The 13,178-nt window shown below is 40.5% G+C and overlaps 1 non-coding gene across 1 annotated transcript; it reads right to left on the reverse strand.

Moving 5' to 3' along the window:
- Window positions 1-12,233: 12,233 nt before the first annotated feature.
- Window positions 12,234-12,337, reverse strand: LOC144238657 (U6 spliceosomal RNA). The gene has a single exon (XR_013337181.1). It is a non-coding gene; the product is annotated as a U6 spliceosomal RNA (small nuclear RNA).
- Between the last annotated feature and the right edge of the window lie 841 nt (window positions 12,338-13,178).

Here is a 13,178-nt window from a genome sequence, read left to right on the forward strand (position 1 = left end):
GGGGCCACTCAGCTAGCTCAGGCTTGTTTTTCCCATGATGCTGTAAACAGAACGAAGGAAGGCCTCCTGTGGACTCACTTGGGAACTGACACACTGTCATTGCTGCCCCATTCTATTGCCAGAGCAGGTCACAAGCCCAGCCCCGAATTGCGGAGCAAGGAAAATTGATCCTACCTCTTTGAGGGAAAAATTGTAAACTGTACAGATACAGACAGGAGTAGGAATTGGAGGTGTTAATGCAAATGATTATAGGTAGAACAGAGATGTATATTGAAAACAGTAGGAAATACATTAGGAAATAATTTTTGAAAAGGAGAGACATCACAGCATGATACAGTATTGACCATCTGCAGTCACAATAGGAGCTCATTTGAGAAAGATTTCTGTATAAAAGATATGTATATGTGCCAATTTCCACATTGTTTCTCTAGGTTGGTCATTTTCAGAATGTGGCCACCAGACCAGCAGAATCATCTGGGGACATGACAGAAATGCAAATTCTCAGGTCTTACCCCAGACCTACTGAATCAGAAACTCTGGGGCAGGGTCCCAGCAGCACCCAGCTTGGGGAGAACCGTGGTGCTAGGTCACTTTTGATTTATTCCCTCAATTTGCTGCAAGCTTCAGTACAAACTTTTAGTGACTCTCATGGTTTATTCACATAGATATGATCACATCCTTGGGTGGTGTCATGACCTGAGCAGAACTCAGACACTCAACTGACTGAGCCACACATGCGCCCCAATTTGTTTCCTTTTTAAGTTTGACCAGTCCCTCTTCCCCTGTGTAGAAGCCTATTTGACTACTTTTCCCTTTGAAGGACATTTTCCTTGGCAAATTTTTCATGACGTTGGTTGCTGCAAAGCACTGCCGAAGGCTAACTCAGAACAATTGAAAAGAGGCATGAACTGTGTTTCATTTAATTCCTTCTCTCAAAATAAAAGGAGAATATACTCAGTCATGGATCATATTCCTACTATTAGCATTTGGACTTCTGAGATGAACAAGAACTCCTAATGTTGGTAACTACATAGCCTTGAGTGAAAACTTTGTTTTCTGGTATCTGTTGATATAATATCATAATGTAATTTTTATTTCCGTGTATTTTACCAAATAATTCTAGAGACAATTCAATATCTCTATCAAAGAATTGGTGATAGAATAATGTATAAAATTAACAAGCATTAAGCGAATTACTTAGTAAATTATGTACTCAGTTCTGTGAAAAGCAAATCTTTGCCTTTCGTATGGGAAATTATATTTAAAGGTCATTGCACAATGGAGAAGAGAAAAAAAGTTTAAAAAAATCTTAGGTGAACTTGTATGATTATAAAATATCACATTGTCTAGTATATTGATAATGGTAGTTGAGAATAATTTGATAAGCATAATTTCTGTGGCAAAAAGAAAAGAAAGGAGAGGGAATTCTATTAATTGATGTTGAAGATAATTCTTCTAAACTTGGCCACAAGGTTTGGATTTTTCTCTCAAGATGAATACTTATTGCTTCAAATGGCTCATATTATCACCCACTTAATTATCCTAAGATACATCCTTAGATTTTTTTCCAGATGCATGACACCTTCAATTCCTTTTCTTTCCCCAAGTTATGTATTTTGAATTGTTATGACTATTAGCTTATTACTAATTTTTTTTGCTTTTCAAGCTGTATAAAATTTAGTTTTAATTGAATGATAACTCCAAATGACTTTTGTTCTATGGCAGAATCTTTTTTCCCCCCTTTTTTGTGGATAAACTGGACTGTTTGGCATCAGAACTTCCTGATAAGAGTGTCTATGTGGCCTGATAAAACCACATCAGATTTGTACCTGGTACATCCCTTTCTCCTGGATCACTGTGCTTAATGTTTTATCTGCAGTTATCAGTTCCTTCCTTGGGCATGAAACCTGTATTTTCACCTTTATTATACTATAAAGGTGTAGTATCACATCAAGACCACTGCCTGTTAACTGCTTTTAGAGAACTTGTCTTCACCCCAGTAGAGGAAGTAGGGGAGGGCCTGAGGGTCAAAGAGAATTTCTGGGTAACTGGGAGGTAAGATTAAGAAGAAGCTTTTTGCCAAGGATAAAAACGAGACAAAACTAGCTTACTTTACACATTTACCTATAGTTAAAATTGCCTGTGACAGGAATTAGCTGAGTCCCTGTTAACCCATAGAAGCCAGGCCTCAGACCCCTCAGAAGCCCAGGAGATGACTCTTCAGCCCAGAGGTCACCTCTGATGAAGTCTCTGTGTCAGATGTAAAGATGTAACTGGTAATAACTAGATACACTGTTCAAGAGCACTGCCTTCATTCCTGAAGCTGTATTTTGGTGAAATGTATTGTTCTCATTTTTCAGATGACTTGTGGTCAGAGACTAAATGTTTTGTTTTAGATTTTGAAAGCCCGGGTCGTTACATTGATACTTGCTCCTTAAAAGCATATGTAATGTGCTTAAAATGCTCCTTACAAACATATGTAATGTAATTCATAAATCCTTATTTCATCTGTTGTGTTTATGAGTCTGTTTTCTATCTGGTGGCAAGCTTCTTAGAGGACAGGGGCAATGTTCCGGCCTGGGTCATGGTAGGTGCTCAGAATACGGTTCCTGAATAAAGGGTAAAGGTTTGAATGAATGATGATTGCAGGCTCTGGACGGCATCTCAAGATGTCACCATACATTCCCTGGACTAGCTCCCTACTGCTAACAAACTATCACAAACTTCGTGGCTGAAAAATAACTCAAACTTGTTGTCTTCCCGTTCTGGAGGTCAGATGTCTGAATTGCATCCCAATGGGCTAAACTCAAGGGGTCGACAGGATTGTGTTCCTTCTGGAGACTCGAGAAGAGTCTATTCCCTTACTTTTACCAGCTTCTAGTGGTCTCCTGCATCCATGGTTTATGGCCTTTCCTCCAATTTCAAAACTGGCAGCATAGCATATTCAAAATTCTCTGATTCCTCTGTCTCCCTCTTTCACAAGAACCCTTGTGATTACATTGAATTCCAGGTAATTCAATATCAGGTATCCTGATACCAGGATAATATCCTCTCCCCACTTCCCCACTTCAAGGTCAGCAGGTTAGCTACCTTAATTCCATCTGTAACTTTAATTCCCTTTTGCCACCCAAACAAACGTATTCACAGCTTCCAGGGATTAGAACGTAAACATCTTTGGGGGACCACTTACTCAACCTGCCACATTGTCCAAACAGCATTTTTTTAAAAAAAGAATTTGAAACTAGACTAGATAGCGGATTTCCCCCCTATTTCTATAAACTACGTAAAAGTATCCAAATGGCATATAATTATTTTGAGAACAAGAGCCTAAATATATAAATTAATCCCATTCATCTTTCTTTCAGGCAAATCGTTTCCATCTGCTTTATATCTGTATGAATCATAAGACTGCTAGAAGAGCTCAGGAATCTGGTACCAATGAGAAAACCCCAATCAAAGCAAGTGTGAGCTTTGAAAATAAACCGCCATTGTGTTTGGATAATAGCCCATTAACAAAGGTTAATTTTCCTTATATTGCAACACGTTTTGATTTTCTGGAACGAACTTCAGTCCATTAGAGTCTGTTGGGTAAACTTCTAAAACAAAATCTGAATGTATTATTCTGAGTAATCGCATAGAAATACAGTTTTTAAATCAACATTCATTTTTAAAATTTAAGAAAATCAATAAGAAACTCTTTTAAGCAAAGAACAAGCAAGTTGTTGAACTTTAAGCATTTACCAAAGCATCTCAGAACATTCGTTTTTAGCTTCTAGACTAACGAATGCTAAATGGAGACCATTTCAGAGAAAGAACTTTGTTTTCCTTCTGTGGGAAATGGAAAGAGTGCTAATTAGGAATGTGAAGCATTATGACATAATGACGCTACTGAATCGCTCCAAATTTGTCCTGAATTTTGTTAGCTCCTGGGCTATGGCTGTAATTTCTCTGTCTTGTGTCCAAGAATCAGCTACCATCTGCCTCAGAGTAAGTTTACCCATGCTGGCGTTTTGACTACCAACCTAATTGTTTATTTATTTAACTAATGGATTCTGTCCTCATTAGAGCCTGTTATATTATTATTATTTTTTTTAAAAAATAGTTTATTGTCAAATTAGTTTCCACATAACACCTAGTGCTCATCCCCACAAGTGTCCTCCTCCATGCCCATCCCTCCTCCCCCCCACATCCATCAGTCCTCAGTTTTTGTCAGCATTCAAGAGTCTCTCATGGTTTGCCTCTCTCCCTTTCCCCCACCATTTCCGCCCTTCTTCTCCCCCTTGTTCCTCCGTCAAGTTCCTCCTAATCCTCCTATACGTGCAAACATATGATATTTGTCCTTCTCTGCCTGACTTATTTCGCTCAGCATAACACCCTCAAGGTCCATCCATGTTGCTACACATGGCCAGATTTCATTGTTTCTCATTGCCATGTAGTATTCCATGGTATAGATAAACCACATCTTCTTGATCCATTCATCTGTTGATGGACACTTAGGCTCTTTCCATGTTTTAGCTATTGTGGAGAGTGCTGCTATGAACATTGGGGTACATGTGCTCCTATGCCTCAGCATTTCTGTATCCCTTGGGTAAATTCCTAGCAGTGCTATTGCTGGGTCATAGGGGAGTTCTATTGTTAGTTTCCTTAGGAAAAGCCTGTTATATTAAAATGTGTTTTGAACCAGGAAAGGAATATACTATATTTTTAAAATTTAAAGCTAGCTGTTGAGTCTTTTCAGATTATTGTCTTCCTACATTCATATAAACAACACTAAACAGAACTGCAAGTGAAGAGGTCAAATCCGAACGTAGACCTGTTCTATCCTATTCTTACTTTTAAAAAGAAGAAAAGAAAAAGAAAATTAGCCCATGCCCTCTTAGCAAATCTGGGTTCTACAGATATACTCATGAAATAATTTTTGATCCCGACTTACATTTTCACTATACAGCTATGGAAATAGAAAAGGTCTGTCTCTTGAATTTTTTTCCTGGGAATCAAAGGCAGGATATTAGCAGTACTTCTCATTAGAAGTATGGAGGTGTAGTCCTCTGCTTCCAAATGGCTTGTGTCATGTCACACATCTTTCCAGAAAACAACAACAACAACAATTGTGCACAAAGTTCTGTCCTTTCCTTCTGGATTTTATATATAACATAACATAATGTAACGTAACGTAATGTAAGGTAACGTAATGCAACAAAATAACATATTACACACACACACACACACAATTTAGTCAGTTTCCTCTGATTGTACTTTTGACTTGGTTCTCCCATTATTCACATTTTTTTTTCTAGAGCTGGGTTGATGAGAGTCTGATTCTCCAAGTATTGCTAACATTCTTTACTAAGGGACTTGAATCTCGAAACTCTTGTGCTGGCCATTTCAGATTGATCTGTCCTTGGGAAAGTTACCCACCTGATGCCGAGCACACGGATTACCCAGAGACTCCTAGTCCCCTTCTTAGCTTCCTCCCCAGGTCAGGTGCAAGAGAATTCATTTCTTCTGCGGGAGAAGGAGGTGATAGGGCACATGGATAAGGGAAGACATCCATGGGCATAATTAAGGTTCACTTCAGGTCACTTTCTTAACCAATTGACTGTTGTCAGCATTTGTGGTTCTCTGATTCAATCTTTGTTTGGTGTCAGGTGCAGGAGGCAGCAGGAGAGGAGCCGTGCCCAATCCCAGCTCTCATCCTCCACCGCATTCTTCATTGCCAAGCAGCCCCTTGTGATATTAAGTGGGTCAGATACTTGCAGCTCATGACGTGTATGGCTGGAATCTTCTGAGAAGCGGGAAGATTCTCAGGTCTCCAGCAATGACTCATTATATCAACACTGATTAGTACATCAGGGTCATCAACAGTTAAGGTTTTGCATTTTGCTGATATTAGGGCTTGCATGTGTGTACTCTCTCTCTCTCTTTAAATCTTGCTCCCTCTTTGAATAAAATATTGCTAATCCTGTTTAATTACTCCCATTAGTGTGGGTTGCAGAGAAATGGTGCAAAAGAAGAAATGACTGTTTCCTATTGTAAGCCAGTTGTGTTTTGTAACACATATGATTTGATTTCTTATTTTGAAATCTTTTGCATTATTTCAATCATTGTTTCATTTTATTAAGTGTAATTTAAGCACCAAATAATTCAGTAAAGCCTGGGTGTTAAGAGCTTCATTTGAGGCTTGTTCCAATTCTGTTCTGTGGCTGCTGACCTAGCTGAATACATATTGAAAACCTTCTGGGCTCTCCCTCTGTTCAGAATGTTCAGAGACTATCAGTGAGGACAATGTTAGAGACTAGGGTTCAAGGCTTCCCAGTTGTGGTACAGATTAGGCTACAACCGAACCTTGGCCTGGAGGCCTATAGGGACTGGCGTGTACTTTCTATACTTTTTAGAGGAAGTAGTTGTGACGTGTTGTCATCGGCAGCTCCAATATGATCTGCGTGTCCTGGGAATTTCTTATAAGGTACAGATAAACTGAAAAGTGATTTGGGAGATCTGTCCCCCATATCATTACAACTTAATGGGGACCACGTCAATGCAGGCAACGAAAAAGCAAAATAAACAGAAATCCACTTTGCATTCTCTGCCTCTGTTGATGTATTTTTGTATCCCACAGATACGGATTGGCCCAGCACGGGGTGAGGGCTGGAAACAGATCTGATGAAAGTGTGGTCAGAGCTGGAAGCCTCTGGGTTAGTTTAGACTTCACAGATAATGCGTTATTTTACAGATTGAACGTTTGTGGCAACACTGTGTGGACCAAGTCTATCAGCACCGTTTTCCAATAGCATCTGTTCATATATGTCTCTGCGTCACATTTTGGTAATTCTCGCAGTATTTCAAACTTTGTCACTATTTTTATATTTGTTATGGGGATTTGTGATCAGCGATTGTGGCTCACGACTTGCTAGAAACTCAGATGATGGTTAGCAGATTTTAGCAATAAAGTATTTTTAAGTTAAAGCATGTACATTGGGTTTTTTTTTAGACATAATTCTGTTATATACTTAATAGACTATACTGTCACCATAACTTTTATAGACACTGAGAAACCAAAGCATTCATTGACTGCCTTTATTGGATATTCGCATGATCACGGGAGTCTGGAACTGACCTACAATATCTCTGAGGTATGTCTGCACATATTGGTGAAATTGTGTGGTCCCCACCCTTTTCCAGCCCCAGACAAGCTTCATGAAGATTAGGCCAATTTTGCTCACCATTGTATAATGAGCACTTACTACATGCAGTGTCTGACTTACCGTAGGGACTCACTGATGTGAGTTTGTCCCTTACCATCATTCTCCACAACACAGCAGAAATGGCCTCCAACAAATGCAGCTGACCTGTTATTTGCTGACTCAAGAGCTTGTAATGACTTCTAACTGTCTAAAGGGTAAAAACATGAATTATGCAGTCGTAGGGCATACAAGATTCTTTACAGCCTGACCTTAGGATTTTTATTATTGTTAAATATGTTTACTAAACACCTACTACATACCAGGCACTGTGTGGTCCTTAAGAATTTATCGGTAGACAAAACAAAGATTTTGCCCTTTGGTGGGTAGGGGATGTACATTGAAGAAGTAATTTTCACAGTTTGATAGAAGGCAATATGTGCTGTGATAAGAAGGAAAAGTTGGGGGGAACCTGGGTGGCTCAGTCAGTTGAACATCTGATTGGGCTCAGGTAGTGATCTCACTATTTGTGAGTTTGAGCCCCACATGGGACTCTCTGCTGTCAGCATGGAGCCTGCTTTGGATCCTCTGTTCACCTCTCTATCTGCCTTTCCCTGCTCTCTGTCTCTCTCAAAAATAAATAAACATTCACAAAATAAGAAGGAAAAGTGGATAGGATGCCAGTGAAGGGAATGTCAAGGGATTACTGGGAGTTTATAACTTTAAATGGGACAGTCAGCATAGGCCTAATTGAGGGGACTTTTGAGCAAAACTGGAAACAAGTGAAGGACTTCACTGATTTCTCAGGGGTGACTTTCAGCAGAGGGCATAGCCTGTGTGGAAGCTCTGATGCAGGAGCGTGCCTGGTGTGTTTGGGGAACACTATGTAGGTCAGTGTGGCTGGAGCAGAGTGAAGGTGTAGGTCAAGTATAGGAAATAAGACCAGAGAGACACAGTGGAAGTTCAGGTCATAAAGCCAGTCATTGTGATGACTTAGACTTGTTTTTTCTAAGTTTGAGAGTGCATTTGAACAAAAATATGTGCAAATCAGACAGCACAAAACCAGAAGTGGTTAGGAGTGCTCCCAGCTTAGACTATTACTTTAAGTAGCATGGCGAGCCATTTCAGAACATTGAGATCATAAATGTTGTATTCTGGCCTAAGATTTAAATACATTCCTCTAAGCTGCTCTGCTGAGAAGAGACGATAGGAGAATGAGGTCAGCTGGGGAGCCCTGCAGTAATCTAGGTGGCTTGGGCCACAGTTGTAGGCAGGGAGGTACGCCCAGAGCCTGCTCATTCTTCAGCATTTCAGCTTGCTCATGTACCTGAGTAGGGCAGACTTCTGGTGGGTGGGATACAGCCCTCCAGCAAAGAATGCACATTGCAGTACATGGAATGTAGCCTAAGAGGTAAGGCCTGAGGAATATGCACAAGGCATCAAATCAGCCTCAGCTACAATGAGTCAGAATATCAAGGAAAGGAAGCATGTTCTGGGCAAATGGCATAGTGGATGGACAGGGCAGTCTGGAGGGACTGCTGGGCAACACTGAGGGCTCCAGTAAGCTCCCAGGCATGAAGTAAGGCCTGATGATGTTGTTATAGGCTGTGCCCCCGTCAGGTTCAGCTGTATGGGTGTGGTATGGAGTGGACGAAGAATGATGGAGTATGCAAAGTAGAGGGAATTATGACAAGGGACTGGGGAACTTCGCCTGAGTGAGATGAGGAGAGGTTGTAGCAGGAAGATGAGGGGAATGAAAAGTGATAGGGCCAGTGGGTAGGAAAGCCCCCAGAAGTTACAGCATTGGTAGAGTTAAGGCAGCAAAAGGAGTGAACTGGGGAGACAGTGAGTGTTGGTCAGGGTGGGTTGCATGAAATTGAGGTTAGGGAAGAGGGAAGATTACTGATGAAGTTCTAGGTTATGGCCATGAGAATGAGAAGCTGAGGCAAGGTGGAGGATCAGATAGCTGGCAAAGAGGAGCTTCTGGAACCGAGAAGCCTGGTGTCAGAAGGATCCTATCTGAGAGCGCTGGAATTTCCAAGAATGAAGGAATTCTAGTGTTGTAGAGAGTGGCAATGAGTCAGATGCTAAAATCACCAAGAAGCAAAAGGAAATATCCTGGCGGTTAGCGGTAAAGTAGAGGGTGATATAATTTGTAGACTTTAGACCCAGAGCTAGCATATCTGTTGGCTTAATTTCTTACCATTCTTCTCCATACAAACTCCTACTATTAAAAAAAAATAAACATCTTTTGAGAGTTTACTGTGTACCACTACTGGGGAAAGTACTTTACAGGAATTAACTCAATTTTCATAACAATCCCAGGCAACATGGATTATGGTCATCTTGGTTTCACTCTAAGGAAAGTGAAGAAAGAAGTTAGGTAACTTCCCAGTATCACACAATTGGTAAGTAGGCAAGTGAGAGTACAAATCCAGGTATGGGCTCCACTGGGACTTCTACTCTAGTAACTACACGTCAGTGTTTTTTTCAACCAAGACTAAGCCCTTGGCAAGCAGTGCCCACAGAGCAAGTCTGAGGCTCGATAGAATGTGCCAAGTTGAAGTTGATGTCCTCTAGGGCAGTGGTACCCAAATCAGGGTCCATGGACCAGCATCACTAGGAGTTCATTAGAAATGCAAATTCTCACACTCCACACCAGACCCCAAGAATTAGATTCTCATACATGGGACTCAGGAATCTGTTTTAACAAAGCCCTCCAGGTGATTTTTATGCATTCTAAAACTGGAGAAGCCCCATGAGAATCTTTTCCAGTCCAATATCTTGAGTATGGGTATGAAATATAATCTTCATTTTAAAAAATTTAATGTTTTTATTTATTTCTGAGAGAGAGGAAGACAGCGTGAGCAGGGGAGGGTCAGAGAGAGAGGGAGATACAGAATCTGAACAGGCTCCAGCCTCTGAGCTAGCTGTCAACACAGAGCCCAACGCAGGGCTCGAACCCATGAACTGTGAGATCATGACCTGAGCCGAAGTCGGATGCTCAACCGACTGAGTCACCCAGGCGTCCCGTGAAGTATAATCTTAAATGCAAAGAATTGTAACATGACTTCCTTTGTCATTTTAACTATCTTAGGATCTAATCTGATCCACATTTTTTTTCTTTTACAAATGAAACCTTTCTTCCTTCTGTACAGTTAGACTTCTCATCCACCTTGTGCTATTGATAAGGACTGAATATAGAAAAGAAGATAGTGTGTAAGGCAAGTGATGGGCTCAATCTTAGACCTGTTAAATGGGAGACACATTTAGAGCTCCAGGGTCATTACTTAGCAATCAGCAGGCTAGAGGGGACCCCAAGCTGGGAGTATAGTTTTCTCTGGGGAGACAGACTTGGGAACCATCAGCCCACACTTACTGAGGCTGTGATTGTAGATACGATCATCTATGAAGAAACTGGAGAGCAAGAAGAGAAAAAAGATGAAAGACAGTCAAGAAGGGAACAGAAATATTTGAGAGGTGGGCCAAGAGGAAGGAGACTGTGAACATCAAAGAGAAATGATATCAGCTATAGGAGAAAGATCAAAGAGTGCTGTTCTAGGGCACCAGAGAGTTTCAGTGAAGAAGGGTTAAATCACAGTATAGAGAATCACAGAAAGATCAAGTGGGATGAAAGCCAAAAATAGCAATTCAAAGGTTACTGTTGGTAAATTTGACAGAAAATGAGGGCAGCAATCCCTGTGAGAAGCTGAGAAGTTAGTGGGAGATGAGACTCTGGAGACACGTCACCAGCAGTGTCTCAGGGACTTTGGTGATGAAGGGAAGAAGGTGGGTAGAGTGTTCTTTTGAGAAGTCGGATGAAGAGAAAGATATTTTTTAATTTAAAAAAACCTTTAAAATGGTTGTAGGTTGAACAAAAGACAGAGGAGAGGGATAAATTAAAGGCATAAAACCAGAAGGCATGTGATTAGGTGAAATTTTATGAGATTTTTGACATTTTTAGCTTTTTTTTTTTTTTTTTTGGTGTTTGACCATAAGAAATGTTTGACAGATATGTTTACTGAATGAATGAAAAAATTATTGGGATGCAGCACCTCTCAGACTGAAGAGGGACAGCCCTCCATTGAGAAAGTTTCAAGTTCCCTTCAAGATCTATTCACATCTCACGCCATTGCCCACCACTTCCCTCTTACTACCCCAGGTAGTAACTCCTCACCATTCTCCAAACATGTCACGCCCTCCCTGTCTCTTTGCACAAATGACTTGATGGTTTTGCATCAGGTTTACCTCGGTCTGAAGTACCCTTTCACCTACTCATCCTTCAAGAGCCCTCTCTAATATCAGCTTCACTATGAGGCCTCTTTTCTCTAAGCCAGAATTCATCGCCGTTCCTAAGGGCCATTACTTCCTTGTGTTCTTAGGTCTACTGGATACTTCACAAATTCTCTGCCATCACATTGTGTACCTGTCTGAAGTTCCCTCACTAGACTGGAAACAAGCTTTGGACCTGCCTATTACCAACTCCTTGGGTAGTGCTAGTCACATAGTGGGCATCAAAGACCGATGACTGAATGCATGGGCAAAAGAATGTTGAATATTAGTTTTTCAAAATACATGTGTTTTTCAATGAAGCCCAGTAAAAATCAACCCATTGGTTCATGTCAGGAAGTAAAGAGGCACTTTTGAAGACATTGAAACATTAAAGCCTAGAGCAAACAGAATTATGGTCACTCTGTTAAAGTTATAAAAGGTTTTGATTGGCCCTGCTTAACATGAGCCCACTGACAGAGCAAAGCCACAGTCCTACAACTTCAAAAACAGAAATGCGTGGCTTGGGTAATACACAGATAGAACAGTTGGAAGTTTTATAAATGTAATTACTAACCAAAAGAGCCTTCAAGGATGCTGGGCTTCTCCTCAGTTCTAGAAAATGACATTAGGCAGCTATGGTAAGTTCCATTGAACAATGGAACTCTCCAGTGGTTGGTTTATGAAAAGCCAGGCAAGGGAAATCTGGCCAATGAGGCATAAGAGAAGTGTCTTGGAAGAGTTTTTCTCATGGAAGAGTTCTTCTCATTCTTTTTCATTGTTCTTAGTATAGAACGCTTCACAAATCTGCATGTCATCCTCACTCAGGGTCCATGCTAATCTCTGTATTGTTCCAATTTTAATACATGTGCCGCCGAAGAGAGCATTCATTTTTCTCTTTCTTAACAATGGTCCCTGAAAGGGGCTTCTTTTCCTATATCCTTAGACATGTGTCAAGCTGTGATGCCTGGAGCTATTGTAGCCATATTGTGACCAGGAGGTGACAAGCCTGAGGAGAATAGCCAATGTAGTGAAAATGACAGAAGAGAAAGGTAGAAAGATCAGGATCCCTGGTGACAACGAGCCACTGAATTAACCCACCCTACTATGGCCTTACCTCTAGACTTCTTACTTCTTTTTTTTATATAAGACAACAAATAAAGTTCCTACCCTTACTTAAGCCAGTTGAATTTTATCATCAATAACTTTCAGCCGAATGCATCCTGAGAGATGCACTTGATTACTAGGTTTAAAGACCAGCTTTTCTAACATTACAGGCTACTTTAACCTCATACTTTACTGTGATGCTCAGGCTGCTGTTAAAATACATTGTAAATCTGCTACCAATTTTTTAAAAATGAAAATGCCCAGACAAATAAGCAATCATACCAAGTGCAGACTTCTTTATATAACATAGGTTTATTCTTTAAAAATAAGCTCACTTGAATATTTGATTCCATTAATATTACCTCTCCAAAATGTCCACCAGCTTTTACAGCTCCCAGATTCCAGACTGTACTTATTCCCATGATTGATGGAAGAGGATTTCCCAGCACTCTAGCTTTGTGCAGGAAATGAGCTGAAGACATTTCTACATCAACTCTCGTTCTGAAATATGTTTCAGGAAGAATGTGGCAAGTTTCTTGGATTATTCTGATTTGCATAGAGTGAAGACCAATTTTAGAAGAGCACATTTAATAATCCAAACGTATTTATGACCTCAAGAAT

Source organism: Crocuta crocuta, unplaced genomic scaffold (assembly GCF_008692635.1).
Source record: "Crocuta crocuta isolate KB4526 unplaced genomic scaffold, BGI_CrCroc_1.0 scaffold96, whole genome shotgun sequence".
Taxonomy (NCBI): Eukaryota; Metazoa; Chordata; class Mammalia; order Carnivora; family Hyaenidae; genus Crocuta; species Crocuta crocuta.